Source organism: Nicotiana attenuata, chromosome 7 (genome assembly GCF_001879085.1).
Source record: "Nicotiana attenuata strain UT chromosome 7, NIATTr2, whole genome shotgun sequence".
Lineage (NCBI taxonomy): Eukaryota > Viridiplantae > Streptophyta > Magnoliopsida > Solanales > Solanaceae > Nicotiana > Nicotiana attenuata.
The window spans coordinates 76008116-76024550 of NC_031995.1; positions in this window are offsets into that span (position 1 = coordinate 76008116).

A 16435-nucleotide genomic window follows, 5' to 3' on the forward strand; every position below is an offset into this window, starting at 1 on the left:
TTGCATTTATTCAGACCCTACAGATATGTTACCACTCCAGAACATTATGCAAGCACGCCATCGGAGAGAGGTAGTAAGGGTTCCCACATCAGATGTTTTCTATAAATAAGTACAAATGAACACTTGATACATAAGGAGCCAATGCGAGGGGTAAGTTAAGACAAAGGGCATAACCCAAGAGAGATTACGCAGAATATAGATATGAGAATGGACCAACGAGTAGTTAGTAGTTGATTGAGGAAGAGCCTAGTTATGGCTAGACAAGAGGATACAACAAATCAGCAGATTGTGCAAGATAATTGTAGTGAACCCTAACATAGTGAATTCAGTATCGCAGATATGACGTCGTAGTCCTTGAGAAATATACAGATAGGAGTTGGAGTTGTTAAAGGTACCGTATAAGTGTTACGAAAATAAAAGACAGTGCTACTAGGAAGACAGCCAAAAATTTCAGTTCAGAAGCAACCCTACGAGCACAAGGGCGCAGAGGTAAGTAACTAAGGATAATTATAGGTGAGTGACAACATCAAAAATTTCTTCGGGTATACTGTGTAATAAGAGTTATAGGAGTCAGAGGATCTCCCCTAAGTACTACCACGAAAGACTAGCTCAGGAAATAAGGAAGAGGGCTTCAACCTAAGCATATTAACTTGAAGAAGAATTGGTCTGGTAACAATAGTTTCACTACAACATTGGATGCACTCCATAAGAAATTGGCGCCTATAGTGGCTAATGAATGAAAAAAATCAAAGGTGATGTTTGAGATCATATGAGGTACATGAAAATATGGTATTCGTGGGAAATAAGACAAGCCAAGTATTCATGCAACAAGTGGCAGAACGACTAGGAAAAGTAATTGCTTACATTTAAAGACAACTGAGAAGGCATAAAAGGAAATATGTGGTGTAGCAAGTTAAAGGAAGGATGTGAGTAGTACAAATAGATATGTGTAGGTCGCAAGCTAAAGTATAGCAGAGTGACAAGATTTTAGGTATATGGGAGCAAGGATAAGAAAAGGTGAGTTAGAAGCTGACAAGAATAGGTAAGACCTCGGTATTAAGCCCATCAAACAAGAGAGCTGATGGTTTATATATGTTATGAAAAGCTCAGTATAGCTTGAATTAACATAGAGGAGTCTAAGACTAGGAGCAATTAGAAGAGATAGAATGCTGCCCTGGTCGTAATGTAAAGGTGTAATTGTGGTAAATTATAAAAGGATGATATTTAGGCCTTCAATTGAGTAATGATTCAAAGAGAAGAGATTTCATGGATGGCACGGAATTAGAATACCCCCATAAGACAAATCACATTGGGATGCTATGAAATATAGTTATTGAAGTATGGTATCGTCCCTAGGTGGATAAGAAAAACCACTTCAAATGTTCCCGATGAGACGTGAGCCCTAGTGCCAATGTATTACGTAAGAGATTTCAACTTGTCAGTGGTGGATTATAGATCAACATTAAGGTGAATAAATAATAGATGGATAAAAGTTTCAAAGTATGAGAGGAGATTATGATGCCATTAGTTAGATGAACAGTAATAAGGAAGCATTAAATAACTTAGATTTATACATATAGGATAAGCAGTAAGAGAGTAACCTGGAGTTGGATAGCAGACCTCAGTAATAATAAATCGAAGTAAGAGTTATGATATAGTATGGCCTACCTAGATGTAGTAAAACCATAAGCATAGATAACCGAGGCTATGAAGCAAGGTATAGCAATAGTCGTAAGTTCGACAAAGTACCAAGCGAAGAACTTTAGTACACCTATAGATGCCTAGAGGGACATCTTGTCATAGTTCTGTATATGTTCACAAAGTGAGGCCTAGAGATTGGCTAAAAGCTGGAGGAAAAAGGAGAGAAGAGTCGCATGGGAACACATACAAGTACACGATTGTACATGATGCATGACAGAAGGTAACAACAATTACGAGATTGGAAGAATTCCGACCACAGGTCGTGGTATGAGAAAGAAGCCTAAAGGGGGGAATACCCTGGCCTTTGGATTTATTTACTGAAAAATTTCCTTGATGTCAAGGACAATATTAAGAATTCGTAAGAGCTACATGTTATAAGACTGATAAATGCATCAGTCAACATTCAAGGACGCATGTTCCAAAGGGGGAATGATGTTACAACCCATATTTTCGTACGTGAGAGTACGTCGTAATTCAATTGATGTAAGCAAAAAAAAAAAAATTAGATTGTCATAGAAAGTACATAACATAAGTTCATCATGTTATCTTGGAGGTTACAAATCTTTAATATCATGAATAAAAAGTACCAAAAGGATTGGAAAGCTTAGACGCTAAACGAATTGAAGAAAATAAGTTTCGTCGAAAGTCGACAAGTTTGGAATGTTATAACATATACTTTTGGGGTGATAGGGTGATTAACATCATAAGGAGGTTAATTTATGATTTATTTTAGTCGTATGATAGTCGTGTGTTAAGTTTTTAAGTCAAGCAAATTGTGGAACAAAAGTTGGCAAAGGTCATCATAAGTTACATCCATAATGTGCTAAACTTTAGGGCAAATGTAGCTACACTTTTCTCCCAATATACTTGGAATCAAGGGATGAAATACATATCAAATTGAAGATCTACGATTCTAGTTTCTAACGCATTAAATCGTTCGTCGATACAACATCGGACTAAGGAGATATTCGCGTTTTTGTGACACTGCGTAAGCAGTTCCCATGGGACCCACAAAGTCGGTTTAAACTTCAGCTTGTATTTAAGTCATTTATATGTCGTTTTAACTCATTTTTCTCATGCACAACAGTTTCTAAACCCTCCTAAATGCTCTCCAAGGGTTCCTCCATGATTCTAGGGTAAAAACCTAAGATAAAGACATGAATCCAACGCTAGAAAACCAGTGGTGCTTGCTAGATCGTAGTTCTTCATCTTGTGGCTGTTTTGGAGGGTTATTCAACGGTAAGTAAGTTCAGATTTCGTGTTTTTCTTTATGTTTAAGATAAGAATCAGTCCCTCCTTTGTATATATTAGAGTTTCAAGGCGAAATACAAGTATTTACACACCAACTTGAACACAAAGGTTGATTCAAGAAGAGAATACAACTCCTATTGTGTTGTGGTGTGATTGAGGGTTGTTGTGAGCGACACCAACTGGGGATTTCAAGTTGTATCTACTGCCTAAGGTATGTAAATCATGTTCTTGGTTGTGCTTAAGGTCAATCATGTGTTGGTTGAGTTGTTTGAGTGAAAATCTACAAGATAGTAATTGACATGGCATAAGGAATTATTATCTTTTCTTTTGTGGCTGTGTTGAGGCCATATATATGGGTTGTTGCGGCTGGAAATTGTTATAAATAGTTTCATTATGTTGTGTCTGCTGTTTTCAAGCTTATCTGTGTACTAATTCAGTGGATTGAAGAAGATAACATGAAAAATAAGATGTTGACGGTAAAGGTTAAGGTGCTAGGCGTGTGGACTATATTTGAAGAATATGCTTATGATGTTTTGTGTTGAAAATGATATGGTAAGCATAAGTATGACGTTATAAATGTTGTAGGCAGATTCATCGAAAAGGAATTGGATTCAAACCATGTTTTGTTAATCGTAAATCGAGCTTGCCGCTCAAAATGGTTGTTGAACTAATCGGAGAGTCTATTGTGAATTATATTGTTGTTGTTTGGGCTGTTTGGTGACTTTTGTTAACATATGGTATGTAGTAAAAATAGGGGAGGTGCTGTCCATTTTCTTGTGGAATATTGGTTTCTATATATGAGAGTTACAACGCTTATATGATGACGACGAAGTTGGTTTACTCATTGTAGACGTAAGAAGATCGTATTGAGCTTGCTTGACGATTGGATAAAAGATTCCAAAGGTATGTTAAGGCACTTCCTTCTTTCTTTTGGCATGATCTAAAGTGAAATGAATACGCTATTTCATAACAGATCTACTCCTAGTAACTAAGGTTGTCCATGTTGTTCTTTCCTTATAAAATTATTCTAAGCAAGTGTGTATGATCCTTGAATCCTACTAAGGTTCATATTGAGGGTATGGATGTCCATAATGTTCTTAAGTCACTCCAAAAGGTTTAGAAGGTGATTCCATGAGTCTAGCATGCATTATTTATAGTATCTATTTTACTCTACCGAGCCGCGCTATAGTCGGCCGGGTATGGCACCTATTGTGCAACCACTGATCAGTTGGGTTTACCGAGCTCCACGTGGACGGGTACAATTCTACCGAGCCTTATGATGGCCGGGTACGTTTTTACCGAGTTCTCTTTGAGGCCGGGTATGATATGATGATGATGCCTACAAAGGTGTATGTTTTTATAAGTTAATGTATATATATATGTATTATGCATTTCATGTCAGTAGCCCTCAAAGGCACTCAGATGTTACAAGTTATATCTCCTCTATCTCACTTTACATTACTGTTCTTATTTATGCTTTCCTGCCTTACTCGGTACTTTATTCGTACTGACGTCCCTCTTTTTTGGAGACGCTGTATTTCATGCCCGCAGGTCCTGATAGACAGGTTGACAGTCCTCCTAGTAGGCTATCACCTCAGCAGAAGGTGTTGGTGCACTCGACTTGCTCCGGATTTGCCTATTTGGTCAGCTTGATTTGGACATGTATTGATTAGTATGGTGGTGCCTTGTCCCGATCTTTATGATGTGTATGTACTCTTAGAGGCTTGTAGACAGATGTCATGTATATGAAAGATTGTATGGCCTTGTCGGCCTATGTTCAGCGTACGAGTGTTCGTTTTGGTCTTATAGGACCGTATGTTACATGTATAAGTTTGTATTACATGTTCGGCCGTCCTATGTCAAGTATTCCCTTATGTTTTATTCTTGTTATCTCATGACGGCCTTTCGGGATCATTTACCCATGATAGTATAATTAGTAAGATATGTTACGTTGGTACTCGGTTGAGTAAGGCATCGGGTGCCCGTCGTGGCCCTTCGGTTTGGGTCGTGACAAACTTGGTATCAGAGCAGTTCTGTCCTAGGGGGTCTACAAGCTGTGTCTAGTAAAGTCTTGTTTATGGGTGTGTTGTGCACCACACTTATAAGCAGGAGGCTACAGGGCATTTAGGACTGTCACTCTTTGTTCTTACTCTAGATCGTGTGGTAGAGCTCAATTGTAAGAATTCAAACTTCTAAATTCTATTCTATTCGTAATACAATAATACCTCATCCAAACAAACAGTTGGTAAGAGTTTGAATGTTGATGTGGAAGAGTTGAGTCAATGGAACTCGATTTTGCATCATCCTTATGATGTGTAAATTTAAGGTCTTTAGTAAATTATGTATGTACTAAGATGTGTAAGCTTCTTGATAAGGATTCCTAAGGCGTGAATATCAATCCACCCATATGGTTTAAAAAGCAATGAGAGAATCGGAAGGCAGATACAAGTTTCAACAAGTAAAAGAAGCAAGGTGGCGAAGGGTACGAGGTACCCAGTTAGTGAAGATTATCAATTTTTACAATTCAGGCAGAGAAATATATGTATTTTGAGTTACCTTCTACAGTAACAGAGGTATGTACAATTTACCACACCTATCTTAGTTATGCCATATGGGAGCTAACAGATATAGTTTAAGAGAAGGATAGGTTATCAGGATCCAACTGGGGTTAGAGTAACCCAAAGTTGTGGATGGATTGTTATCATTATCTAACATTTCCGAAGGGTAGTGCAAAACATGGTAATTGTTCTCCTTGTGAGACACACATATGGTGCACTCTAGAATAGTACAGTCATATATGAATACTAGAATGTTCAAAAATTTCAGAAGATAGGTAGTGGAATCCTTAAAGGGATAAATATTTACCTTAGTATGATTCCCATCCCTAGTAAAAAAAATAATAAGAAGGAGAGAGTATGTTAAGCGTATTGAAGAGCTAGAGAGATGAAGCAAGGGGAGCTAAAAGTGAAAGAACATTTTGTTGAAGTTTTTAGAATAAAGTGATAGACAGAAATATTAGCTGGAGAATAAGAATAGAGTAAATGAAGTATTATGAGTAAGATATGATAAATAGGTGATAACGGTAAATCAACATATGACATGACAGAGTGTATATTCGAGTGAAGAAAAAGACAAGAGGTGACATGCCTTGAGACAATAAAACAGTATAAGCCATACAGTCATACCTTCAATTCGAGAAATGAGCTGGTGACTTGAACGTGATTACCGAAAGGAAACGTTAAACCCCATGAGTAATAGAAATCAGCATGGGCTAGTGAACAAGATATATTGAACTTGAATTAGGGATCGGAAGATTTGACAATAGTCGACATCGTGAGAATTTCAGAGATTGCGATCCAGCAATAATAGATTAGACAACAAAAGAATAACCTTTAAATGTCATTCATTAAGAGGCTAACTTATGACAAGCACTGTGAGTAGAGTTAAATTTAAGGGACTAAGTGTGCCAGTTACACTAGGTGTCACCTTCGTGCGTAAGAAATTCAGTTATCCCTGGTACAGAAGGGTTACCGCAAGGCAAGTAAGAGTCCGTAGAGATGTGACAAGACGCCAAAGACGAAAAGGTAAAACATTTATAGGTAAATCTTCATAGCATTAAATGTTAGTACTCCCCTAAAGGGGGAAAATGGTGTGATACAGTATTAAGTCGGAGATATGTGGTTCAGGTAACTATATAATAGTAAAGGAAGAATGTGGTAGAAAGGTGAAAAGAATGAGATTGCATTTATTCAGACCCTACAGATATGTTACCACTCCAGAACATTATGCAAGCACGCCATCGGAGAGAGGTAGTAAGGGTTCCCACATCAGATGTTTTCTATAAATAAGTACAAATGAACACTTGATACATAAGGAGCCAATGCGAGGGGTAAGTTAAGACAAAGGGCATAACCCAAGAGAGATTACGCAGAATATAGATATGAGAATGGACCAACGAGTAGTTAGTAGTTGATTGAGGAAGAGCCTAGTTATGGCTAGACAAGAGGATACAACAAATCAGCAGATTGTGCAAGATAATTGTAGTGAACCCTAACATAGTGAATTCAGTATCGCAGATATGACGTCGTAGTCCTTGAGAAATATACAGATAGGAGTTGGGGTTGTTAAAGGTACCGTATAAGTGTTACGAAAATAAAAGACAGTGCCACTAGGAAGACAGCCAAAAATTTCAGTTCAGAAGCAACCCTACGAGCACAAGGGCGCAGAGGTAAGTAACTAAGGATAATTATAGGTGAGTGACAACATCAAAAATTTCTTCGGGTATACTGTGTAATAAGAGTTATAGGAGTCAGAGGATCTCCCCTAAGTACTACCACGAAAGACTAGCTCAGGAAATAAGGAAGAGGGCTTCAACCTAAGCATATTAACTTGAAGAAGAATTGGTCTGGTAACAATAGTTTCACTACAACATTGGATGCACTCCATAAGAAATTGGCGCCTATAGTGGCTAATGAATGAAAAAAATCAAAGGTGATGTTTGAGATCATATGAGGTAATTGACATGGCATAAGGAATTATTATCTTTTCTTTGTGGCTGTGTTGAGGCCATATATATGGGTTGTTGCGGCTGGAAATTGTTATAAATAGTTTCATTATGTTGTGTCTGCTGTTGTCAAGCTTATCTGTGTACTAATTCAGTGGATTGAAGAAGATAACATGAAAAATAAGATGTTGACGGTAAAGGTTAAGGTGCTAGGCGTGTGGACTATATTTGAAGATTATGCTTATGATGTTTTGTGTTGAAAATGATATGGTAAGCATAAGTATGATGTTATATATGTTGTAGGCAGATTCTCGAAATGGAATTGGATTCAAACCATATTTTATCAATCGTAAATCGAGCTTGCCGCTCAAAATGGTTGTTGAACTAATCAGAGAGTCTACTGTGAATTATATTGTTGTTGTTTGGGCTGTTTGGTGACTTTTGGTAACATATGGGATGTAGTACAAATAGGGGAGGTGCTGTCCGTTTTCTTGTGGAATATTGGTTTCTAAATATGAGAGTTACAACGCTTATATGATGACGACGAAGTCGGTTTACTCATTGTTGACGTAAGAAGATCATATTGAGCTTGCTTGACGATTGGATAGAAGATTCCAAAGGTATGTTAAGGCACTTCCTTCTTTCTTTTGGCATGATCTAAAGTGAAATGAATACGCTATTTCATAACAGAAGTAATCCTAGTAACTAAGGTTTTCCATGTTGTTCTTTCCTTATTAAATTATTCTAAGCAAGTGTGTATGATCCTTTAATCCTACTAAGGTTCATATTGAGGGTATGGATGTCCATAATGTTCTTAAGTCACTCCAAAAGGTTTAGAAGGTGATTCCATGAGTCTAGCATGCATTATATATAGTATCTATTTTACTCTACCAAGTCGCGCTATAGTCGGCCGGGTACGGCACCTATTGTGCAACCACTGATCAGTTGGATTTACTGAGCTCCACGTGGCCGGGTACGATTCTACCGAGCCTTATGATGGCCGGGTACGTTTTTATCAAGTTCTCTTTGAGGCAGGATGATGATGCCCACAAAGGTGTATGTTTTTATAAGTTTATGTATATATATGTATTATGCATTTCATGTGAGTAGCCCTCAGATGTTACAGGTTATATCTCCTCTATCTCACTTTACATTACTGTTCTTATTTATGCTTTCCTACCTTACATACTCGGTACTTAATTCGTACTGACGTCCCTCTTTTCTGGGGACGCTGCGTTTCATGCCCGCAGGTCCTGATAGATAGGTTGAAAGTCCTCCTAGTAGGCTATCAGCTCAGCGGTGTTGGTGCACTACACTTCCTCTGGAGTTGCCTATTTGGTCAGTTTGATTTGGACATGTATTGATTAGTATGGTGGTGCCCTGTCCCGATCTTTATGATGTGTATGTACTCTTAGAGGCTTGTAGACAGATGTCATGTAGATGAAAGATTGTATGGCCTTGTCAGCCTATGTTCAGTGTACGAGTGTTCGTTTTGGTCTTATAGGACCGTATGTTACATGTATAAGTTTGTATTACATGTTGGGTCGTCCTATGTCAAGTATTCCCTTATGTTTTACTCTTGTTATCTCATGACGACCATTCGGGATCATTTACCCATGATAGTATGATAAGAAATATATGTTACGTTGGTACTCGGTTGAGTAAGGAATCGGGTGCCCGCCGCGGCCCTTCGGTTTGGGTTGCGACAATTATTCCCAGATTACAAATGTAATTCAGGTCACCTGCAATATTCTTGTAAGTCTAGTCTAGCCTTCAGGTTATCTTTTGTCTTATTCTTATGGTCCATCTCTGTGTTGAACAAATTGTCAAAATAGTTCTTCTTAATATGCATGACATCAAGATTGTGTCGGAGAATATTATCTTTCCAATATGGAAACTCCCAAAATATGCTCTGTTTTGTCCAGTTATGAGTGACACCATATCCAGGAAATCTAGAAGGTGGGGCCTCGGTAAATTTAGTAAAGTTCGAAACTCTCTCCCAAATTTCCTTACCAGAATAAATTGGAGGTGGAAAATCATGTTCAACTGTATTCTTTTTGAATGCGTTCTTCATCCTTCTAAACTCATGATCAACTAGCAAGAACTGACGATGACAATCAAACCATGACTGCTTTCGGCCATGTCTTAAAGTGAACGCTTTACCATTTTTCATGCAGTAAGGACATGCTAACTTTTCGGCAGGCATCCACCCAGACAATATTCCATACGCATGAAAATCATTAAATGTCCACATTAAGTTAGCACGTAAGTTGAAATTTTGCTTAGTTGATTTGTCATATGTCTCAACTCAATCAAACCACAACTGTTTAAGCTCATCAATCAGAGGTTGCAAATATACATCGATCAAACTCTTTGGATTGCGGGGACCGAGAATAACACAGTTTAAAAAACTATATGGACTAGTCATACACATTTCAGGAGGAAGATTATACAGCATAATAAAGACCGGCCAACATGAATATGGTATTGCAGAAACAGAAAATGGCGTGAAACCATCAGCACAAAAACCCAACCGAACATTCCTCGATTCACTAGCATAATCCAAATATGTGATGACCCAAAAGTCATCTTGTGTATTAGAACGCAATTCGGTGTTCTGAGGCCTTCAAAACCTCATTTTTGGCCTAAAAAGTTGATTTTGGTTGACTTCGATCAATGTTCTGAGTAAACGGACCCAAAACCGTGTTTTGATGGTCCTAGTGGGTCCGTAAAAAAATATAGGACCTGAGCGTATGCCCGGAATCGGATTCAGAGGTCCCAAGCCCGAGTAATAAATTTTTGTTAAAAATTATATGTCTGAAAATCTAATCGTTTAAAGAATTTGTATTTTGGTTCTTGAGCCCGGTACAGACTCAATATAATATTTAAGTCATGTCTGTGAAATTTGGTGAAAACGGAGTTCATTTGACGTGATTCGGGCGTCCGGTTGTGAACATAGGAATTTCAAAGAATTCTTGAGAATTTCATGTGATTTGGTGCTAAATTCGTAGTTCTAGGTGTTATATTGGCGATTTGATCGCACGAGCAAGTTGTTATGATATTTTAATACTTGTGTTTACTGTGAAAATGGTAACAACAATTATATTTATAAATGGAATTCTAAAAATATGTGATCTATTCCCGAGCTAGTTTTGAAGGGTGATTAGTGTTAAATACGGAGTAAGACAGTAAAAATCAAGCTAGCCAAGATAACAATCGAACCAGTAAGGGGGGCGTTCCCGGGCATAGAACAAGCCAGTAGATACCTCGGGGCCAGGCCTCGAACTTACCTCGGGCCTATCGGAGGTAATCTTATCGAGGGTAGTCTGGAAGGGGATAACAGATAAGTATGTGTATACAAAGCTTTATACCGTCAATCTTGAGCTAAATGACGAAGAACAAATGATGAACAATAAAATGCTAGGGCGACCTCGGGGTCGAAGAACATAATTAACTTAGAAGAAAGAGAGAGAGAGAGGTATTATTGCTTATTGGAGAAGTGGAGCAACATCAGTCCCTTACAAGGTGGGGTGAGTCCCCCTTATGTAGGCCGGGACTCGGTAAAATATTCATATATTATTTACAAAAGTGGAAAGATGGGACGGCCTATCGCACGTCATCTCAATAGGCTACAGATAGACCGGCACTGTTAGGTGTAGCCATGTGCTTCGGAGGCATCTCCTCTCACCCTGACCTCGAGCCCTGCTTTCTTTGATTCGGACCTCGACGAGCCCTGAGGCCGAGAACTCGATCGTGGCCTCCCATCCTCGGGGTCTCGAGGAGGGCTTCCAAAATTGTCTTGATAGCGAAAATCAAGTCTTCTGATTTTTACCGCGTACAGATAGTCTCCACGTTTCTCATGACGAAGTGATGGGAAATGATTGCGACACTCGACTCCTCGAGCTCCCTTTGGTGATGCTATAATGGCGATTCAGATCGCGGCGCAATCCTTCGTAACCGTTGGCGTGTCTCATAGATCCCTGCTCGACGTCCTATCGTTTCCGTTCCTCGAGGCAAAAGTGATGCCGTCAGTTTGTTTTTTCAAGAAAGTAGTAATTATACCCATCGGTCAATCTTTCAGAGCATCGATGACCGTGTTGTTTCCACCCTATAAATGAGAGCGTTTTGTGGCATTATATCTTTCATCTTAACACTTTTGCTGGTATGTTTTTCTTCTTCCTTCCCATCACCTTCTTTTGCCTTTGACTATCATTATGATGGAAATTTTCTATCCCGAGGCTGTTTGGAGGGGACCTTCCGGGCCGCATCAAAGCCTTCTGTCGGGGTCCACCTTCATCGAACGTAAACATGCATGTCGGCCGCTGCTACTACTGTCGGCTCGAGATGGCGATGGATGGAGAGTTGGTTTCACCTTTGCTTAGACGGTTGTTCGGATTATGCACCGCTGCTCACTCTTCTACCTGGGCCTAGTGTGACACTTCATTCCTAGGGCTCTTCCTTCCCGAAGGATAAAGTGGCACCACCGGCTGTTGAGACGTGGGCCCGCCGAATCTTCAAGCTTTGGCTTTGGCGGGCCATGTCTCTTTTCTCTGCCTCCTCCGCGCCCCTTCTTTTCCTTCCCTGCATCTTTCCCGATGGAGATCTCTTAGGGGATCGAGCTGGGAATCTATGGGGGGATGGAGGTCGAAGGAGTCACCCTCGAGGATACGTGCTCGAGGGTGGGGCACCCGGGTATGCTAGTACCGGAGATGAACTCTCGAGGGTGGACCGGGCGCCCAGGTTTCATCACATGTACATCCTTTCGCTCCTCATATTTAGGCGTAGATTCTTGTAAGCCTTTGTACCTTGTATGTAGCGACCCTCTGGGGCTTTGTAATCGAACGTTGTGACCCTTTGGGGGCTTTTGTACTTAAAAATCTTATAAATGAGAAATGAAATTTGTTGACCTCTGCTTTCGAGTTTGTTCTATTTCCTTATGCTTTCATGCCCTTCGAGGCTCTTTAAATGTATTCCTTTGTGTTGCTGATTGCTGATATTAATCTTGGACGTGAGTGTTTGCTTTGATTTCCTGTCGATTGACTTGGGCTTTTTTGGTCCCACTGTCATCCTTCGGGACAACTTTGGGTCGGTCTGATGGGTTGGTGCTTGTAAGAGTCTCCCGAGTTTTCCGGAGAACGCACGTTGAGTTTCGGGGCCTCCGGGGGCACTGCTCCGGATTTAGGTCGTCTTCGGGTACCCCGGAGACCTTATTCATCTGGGCATAGATGGTCCTTTCGGGACGCATGAGATAGATCTCTGCTTCTCCTTTGACTCTTGTTTGCTTTTACGCTCTTCGGGATTTTTAAATGCCTTCTATTGCTTGTGGGCCATTGTAGCTAGGTGTGATAGCTTGTTTTGGTCCCCAGCTGATTGGCAAGGCTTTTTCCTGCTTTCTTTTTTGGTGCACTTGGGTTTGGCGAGGGACCGACCGGATTGGCTCGGGCTGTCGGGGCCTGCTGGTTTGTTTGGAGATCTTGCATCAAATTTCGGGGCCTTCGGGAACGATACCCCGAATGAAGGTCATCCCTGGGTGCCTCGGTGAGCCTTGTTAATTTTGATGTGGATAACTCTTTCAAAGAGTGTAAGGTTGGCTTCCGTTCGGGGAGTTTGCCTAGGTGTAGGGCACTTCTTTGGGGGCTCGTAGAGCTTTGGAGATCGGAGCTTGTTCGGGTTTGCTCTTCCGGGGAGGGAATTGTGATCCCGGGCCCATGCCTTGCGTCTGGCATCGACGCCCTGGAGCTTATCGCGACCCTGCTTCTTGGTGGACGGAGGCTCCAAATGTGAAACACAATCTGGAGCATGGAGATGATTCGCGTGGATCTCTGATCTTGGTCGTCCGTTGGAGGATGTTTCCTGGGTCGGGTATTGACCCGCCGACCCGTATCGCGGTCATTGGCGTCGTGTAGCTTACATCTGGTAGGTGACTTCGCCGCTGCTTTTTTTATATAAGAGGGGTGGCTTCGGCCTTTTTGTGAGACTTCACTATTTTTGGGCAGCTGTTCTTCCGTTTTGGCATAGGTCTCCCTATCTTCTAAAGTGCAAAAAGCGTCTGTGCTTCTTTGCTTTATTTTCGTTGTTCTGATTCAGTTATGGTGACCACTTCGGAACCGTTAAGGCAACGGACGGGGGATGCCATTCCTGGTGTTGGAGAGTCAAAGGGCTTTGCTCTGGAGACGACGTCCTTGATGAGAGAGGAACACCTGGAGATGGCGAGGCAATACTTTGGGTGGAGCGAGGGGATGAAACCATGGGTGCTTTCCCTTCGCGAAGGCATCACGGACTCTGCTGATGGGTTTTTGAGCGTGTACTTATACCCTTTTGCATTTGGCCCTCTTGATAAGGTCGTGCTCGACTTTTGTTTGAAGTATCGGGTTACCTTGGCGCAACTTCATCCGTCGCTTTGGCGGACGGTGCTGATGATGAGATTTTTTGCGGAGACGGCCGGACTTGAGTTCACGCTTGACCATCTCATCAGGCTGTATCAGCCTTTCCACCATCGAGGTCTGCTAACCTTGAGGGATCGCTCGCCCACGCCCTTCGTTGTTGACGATGATGAAAGGGAAGATCGAGGGTGGGTCAGCTGGTTTGTCCGAGTCAGGACCCGAAGGGTGGAATTACGCGCGTAAGTGAGGCTCTTTTTCCGTTCTTTCAGTTTTTGTTCATAGCAAAAATCGGCCAAGTAATCAGCATTATTCCCTTTGTTGAAGCAACTTCATGGGCGCCGGGCCAAGTTTACGATTTGCCCGGCTTGGTTCGGAGGCTGGTGACCCATTCGTCTTGCGATAAACGCAGGTGGCAAGCTATGTTTCGCATCGGGTGGGGAGTGGACCATCAAGGTATGTGCGTACGTGCTTCTTTGCAGATATGTTCCTCAGGCGGCATTTTCCCATCTCATCTACGCTGGACGCATTGTTTTTGCAGATATCGGGCGGTTCCTCGAGGCGAGGCAGCATTTTTGCAGAGAATAGATGGAATCGTCGGCTTCCGAGCCGAGAGATGACAGCAGCAAGAGGGTCCGAGACCCATCATGCAAAGGAGCTTCTAGTGGCGCTGGCCGGGCTTGTATTGCTGAGGACGGGGCATCACCCAAGTCGGCTGTCCCTGGGGTACCTGTTTCTCGACGAGCGGCTCCCTCGAATGAGCATGTTATGTCCGGAGCTAGTTCTTCCAAGGCTGCGGGAACGGTGTTATCAGGAGTGTGTTCTGATTTGGAGAAAACTTGCCATCTTCACTTTGCGGTGAGTTCGTGCATGATTCTCTTATACTCCGCGTCTTCCTCCTCTCATTGAATCTTTCCCGCGCAGGCCTGTGATAGGCTCAAGTCCGAGCTGCTTCGTCAAAAGGCCAAGTTCTAGAGAGTTCGGGATTAGGGAGAATCCCTTAGGCTTGTCTGCATGGAGAAAGAAGTTGAGCTGCAGCATTGGCGATATAAGGCGTATCGGAGCTCGAACTATGAGAGCTATTTGATGGAGCAGGTAATTTCCTGCAGTGCACTCTTCTTTCTTCTTAATTTTTAAGGCTAACTTCTTCTTGTCGTGTTAGCTGCAAAAAAAGACAGAGGCCTTGGAGTACCTCAAGGGTGAGGTGAACCGTGTCAGGGAAGCTTGCGAGGAACTAAAGGGCCAAGTGCGGGCTCAAGCCTTGGAGGAGGTGAGTGCTCCAGCCAAGGTTCCTGCCTTTGAGGCCCAGCTAAACTTTTCCCGAAGTAACGCCAAGGTTCAAGCGGATATGATCGAGAAACTGGAGCCTGACCTCTCGAAGGTCAGGGGCGAGATAGTTGACGCCCGGGCGGAAGAGGCGCTGAGCGAAACCAGGGGGGATCATGAGATGGAGATTTGCATAAAGGAGCTAATGCCCAATCCGAGTTGAGGCAAGCCCTTGATCGTGAGAAGAGGATCGAGGAATATGTTCGCCGCCGATCCCGGAGAGAAGTGTTCGAGGAAGATGGAGCGAGAGGCTTTATCTTCTCGGAGGAATTGGCTCAAGCAAGGGCGTTCCAGAGGGCGATCTTGATGGGTTGTAGCCTCTTGGCACAAAATATAACTCATACTATTTTGTAGCTTAGTCTCCGGCGTGCGCAGAGCGTGCCTGTAGGTGGGGGAATGTTTTTGTCGTATGTAATGTAAGGAAAATTTCAAAGCGTTATTCTTTTTGTACCCTTTTTCTGTCGTTGCCCTTGATCGTGTAGATTGGTTTATGGGATCGGTCCCTGAGCCGTGCTATGGCTCGAACTCTGATTGGCCTTTCAGCTTTTTCTCGCCTTCATGGGCGGAGGGTGATGAACCTATGTGCTCCTGGACCGAAGTGTTTTTGCGGGCGCGCGGACTGGAGATTTGTCGCGACTGTTGATAGCATCATCGGGGTCGTGCTTTTAGGCGTATGGTGATTGAATTGCCCTCGGGTTCAGTCTCCAAGTCGGGATCCTGACTCGGGCTTATTTTACCCTCGAGCCCGTTCGGGCTGGTTGTAATGACTTTCATTCTCTGCCCTGGGGTGTTTTGCGATTTTCCGAGTTCAGTGCCCGAGTCGCATTGCGATTTGAGCTGTAATCGACCCTTAAATTTCATCTGAGTTTTTGACCAGCGATGGTGACCTTCCGCGTTGCTTGGCCATTGGGACCTTTCAGTATGAGGCCCAGAGGCATGCTTATCTGGCGACAGTGGTACTTACGTTGTTTGGTTGTAGAGACCTTTCGATATGAGGCTCGGAGGCTCGCTTAGCTGGCGACAGTGGCACTTACGCTGTTTGGCCGCAGGGACCCTTTTGGTATGAGGACCGGAGGCTTTGCTTAGTTTAACTATTTTGGATCCGGTGTCCGAATCGGGTTATGATTTGAGCTCACTTTAATCCTCAAGTTGTCAATTTTCAAGCTGATGGTCGTAGAGACCTTTTGGTGTGAGGCCTGGAGGCTTTGCTTAGGCGGCGACAATGGCACTTACGCTGTTTGATGTGAGGCCCGGAGGCTTTTTGTAGGCTTTG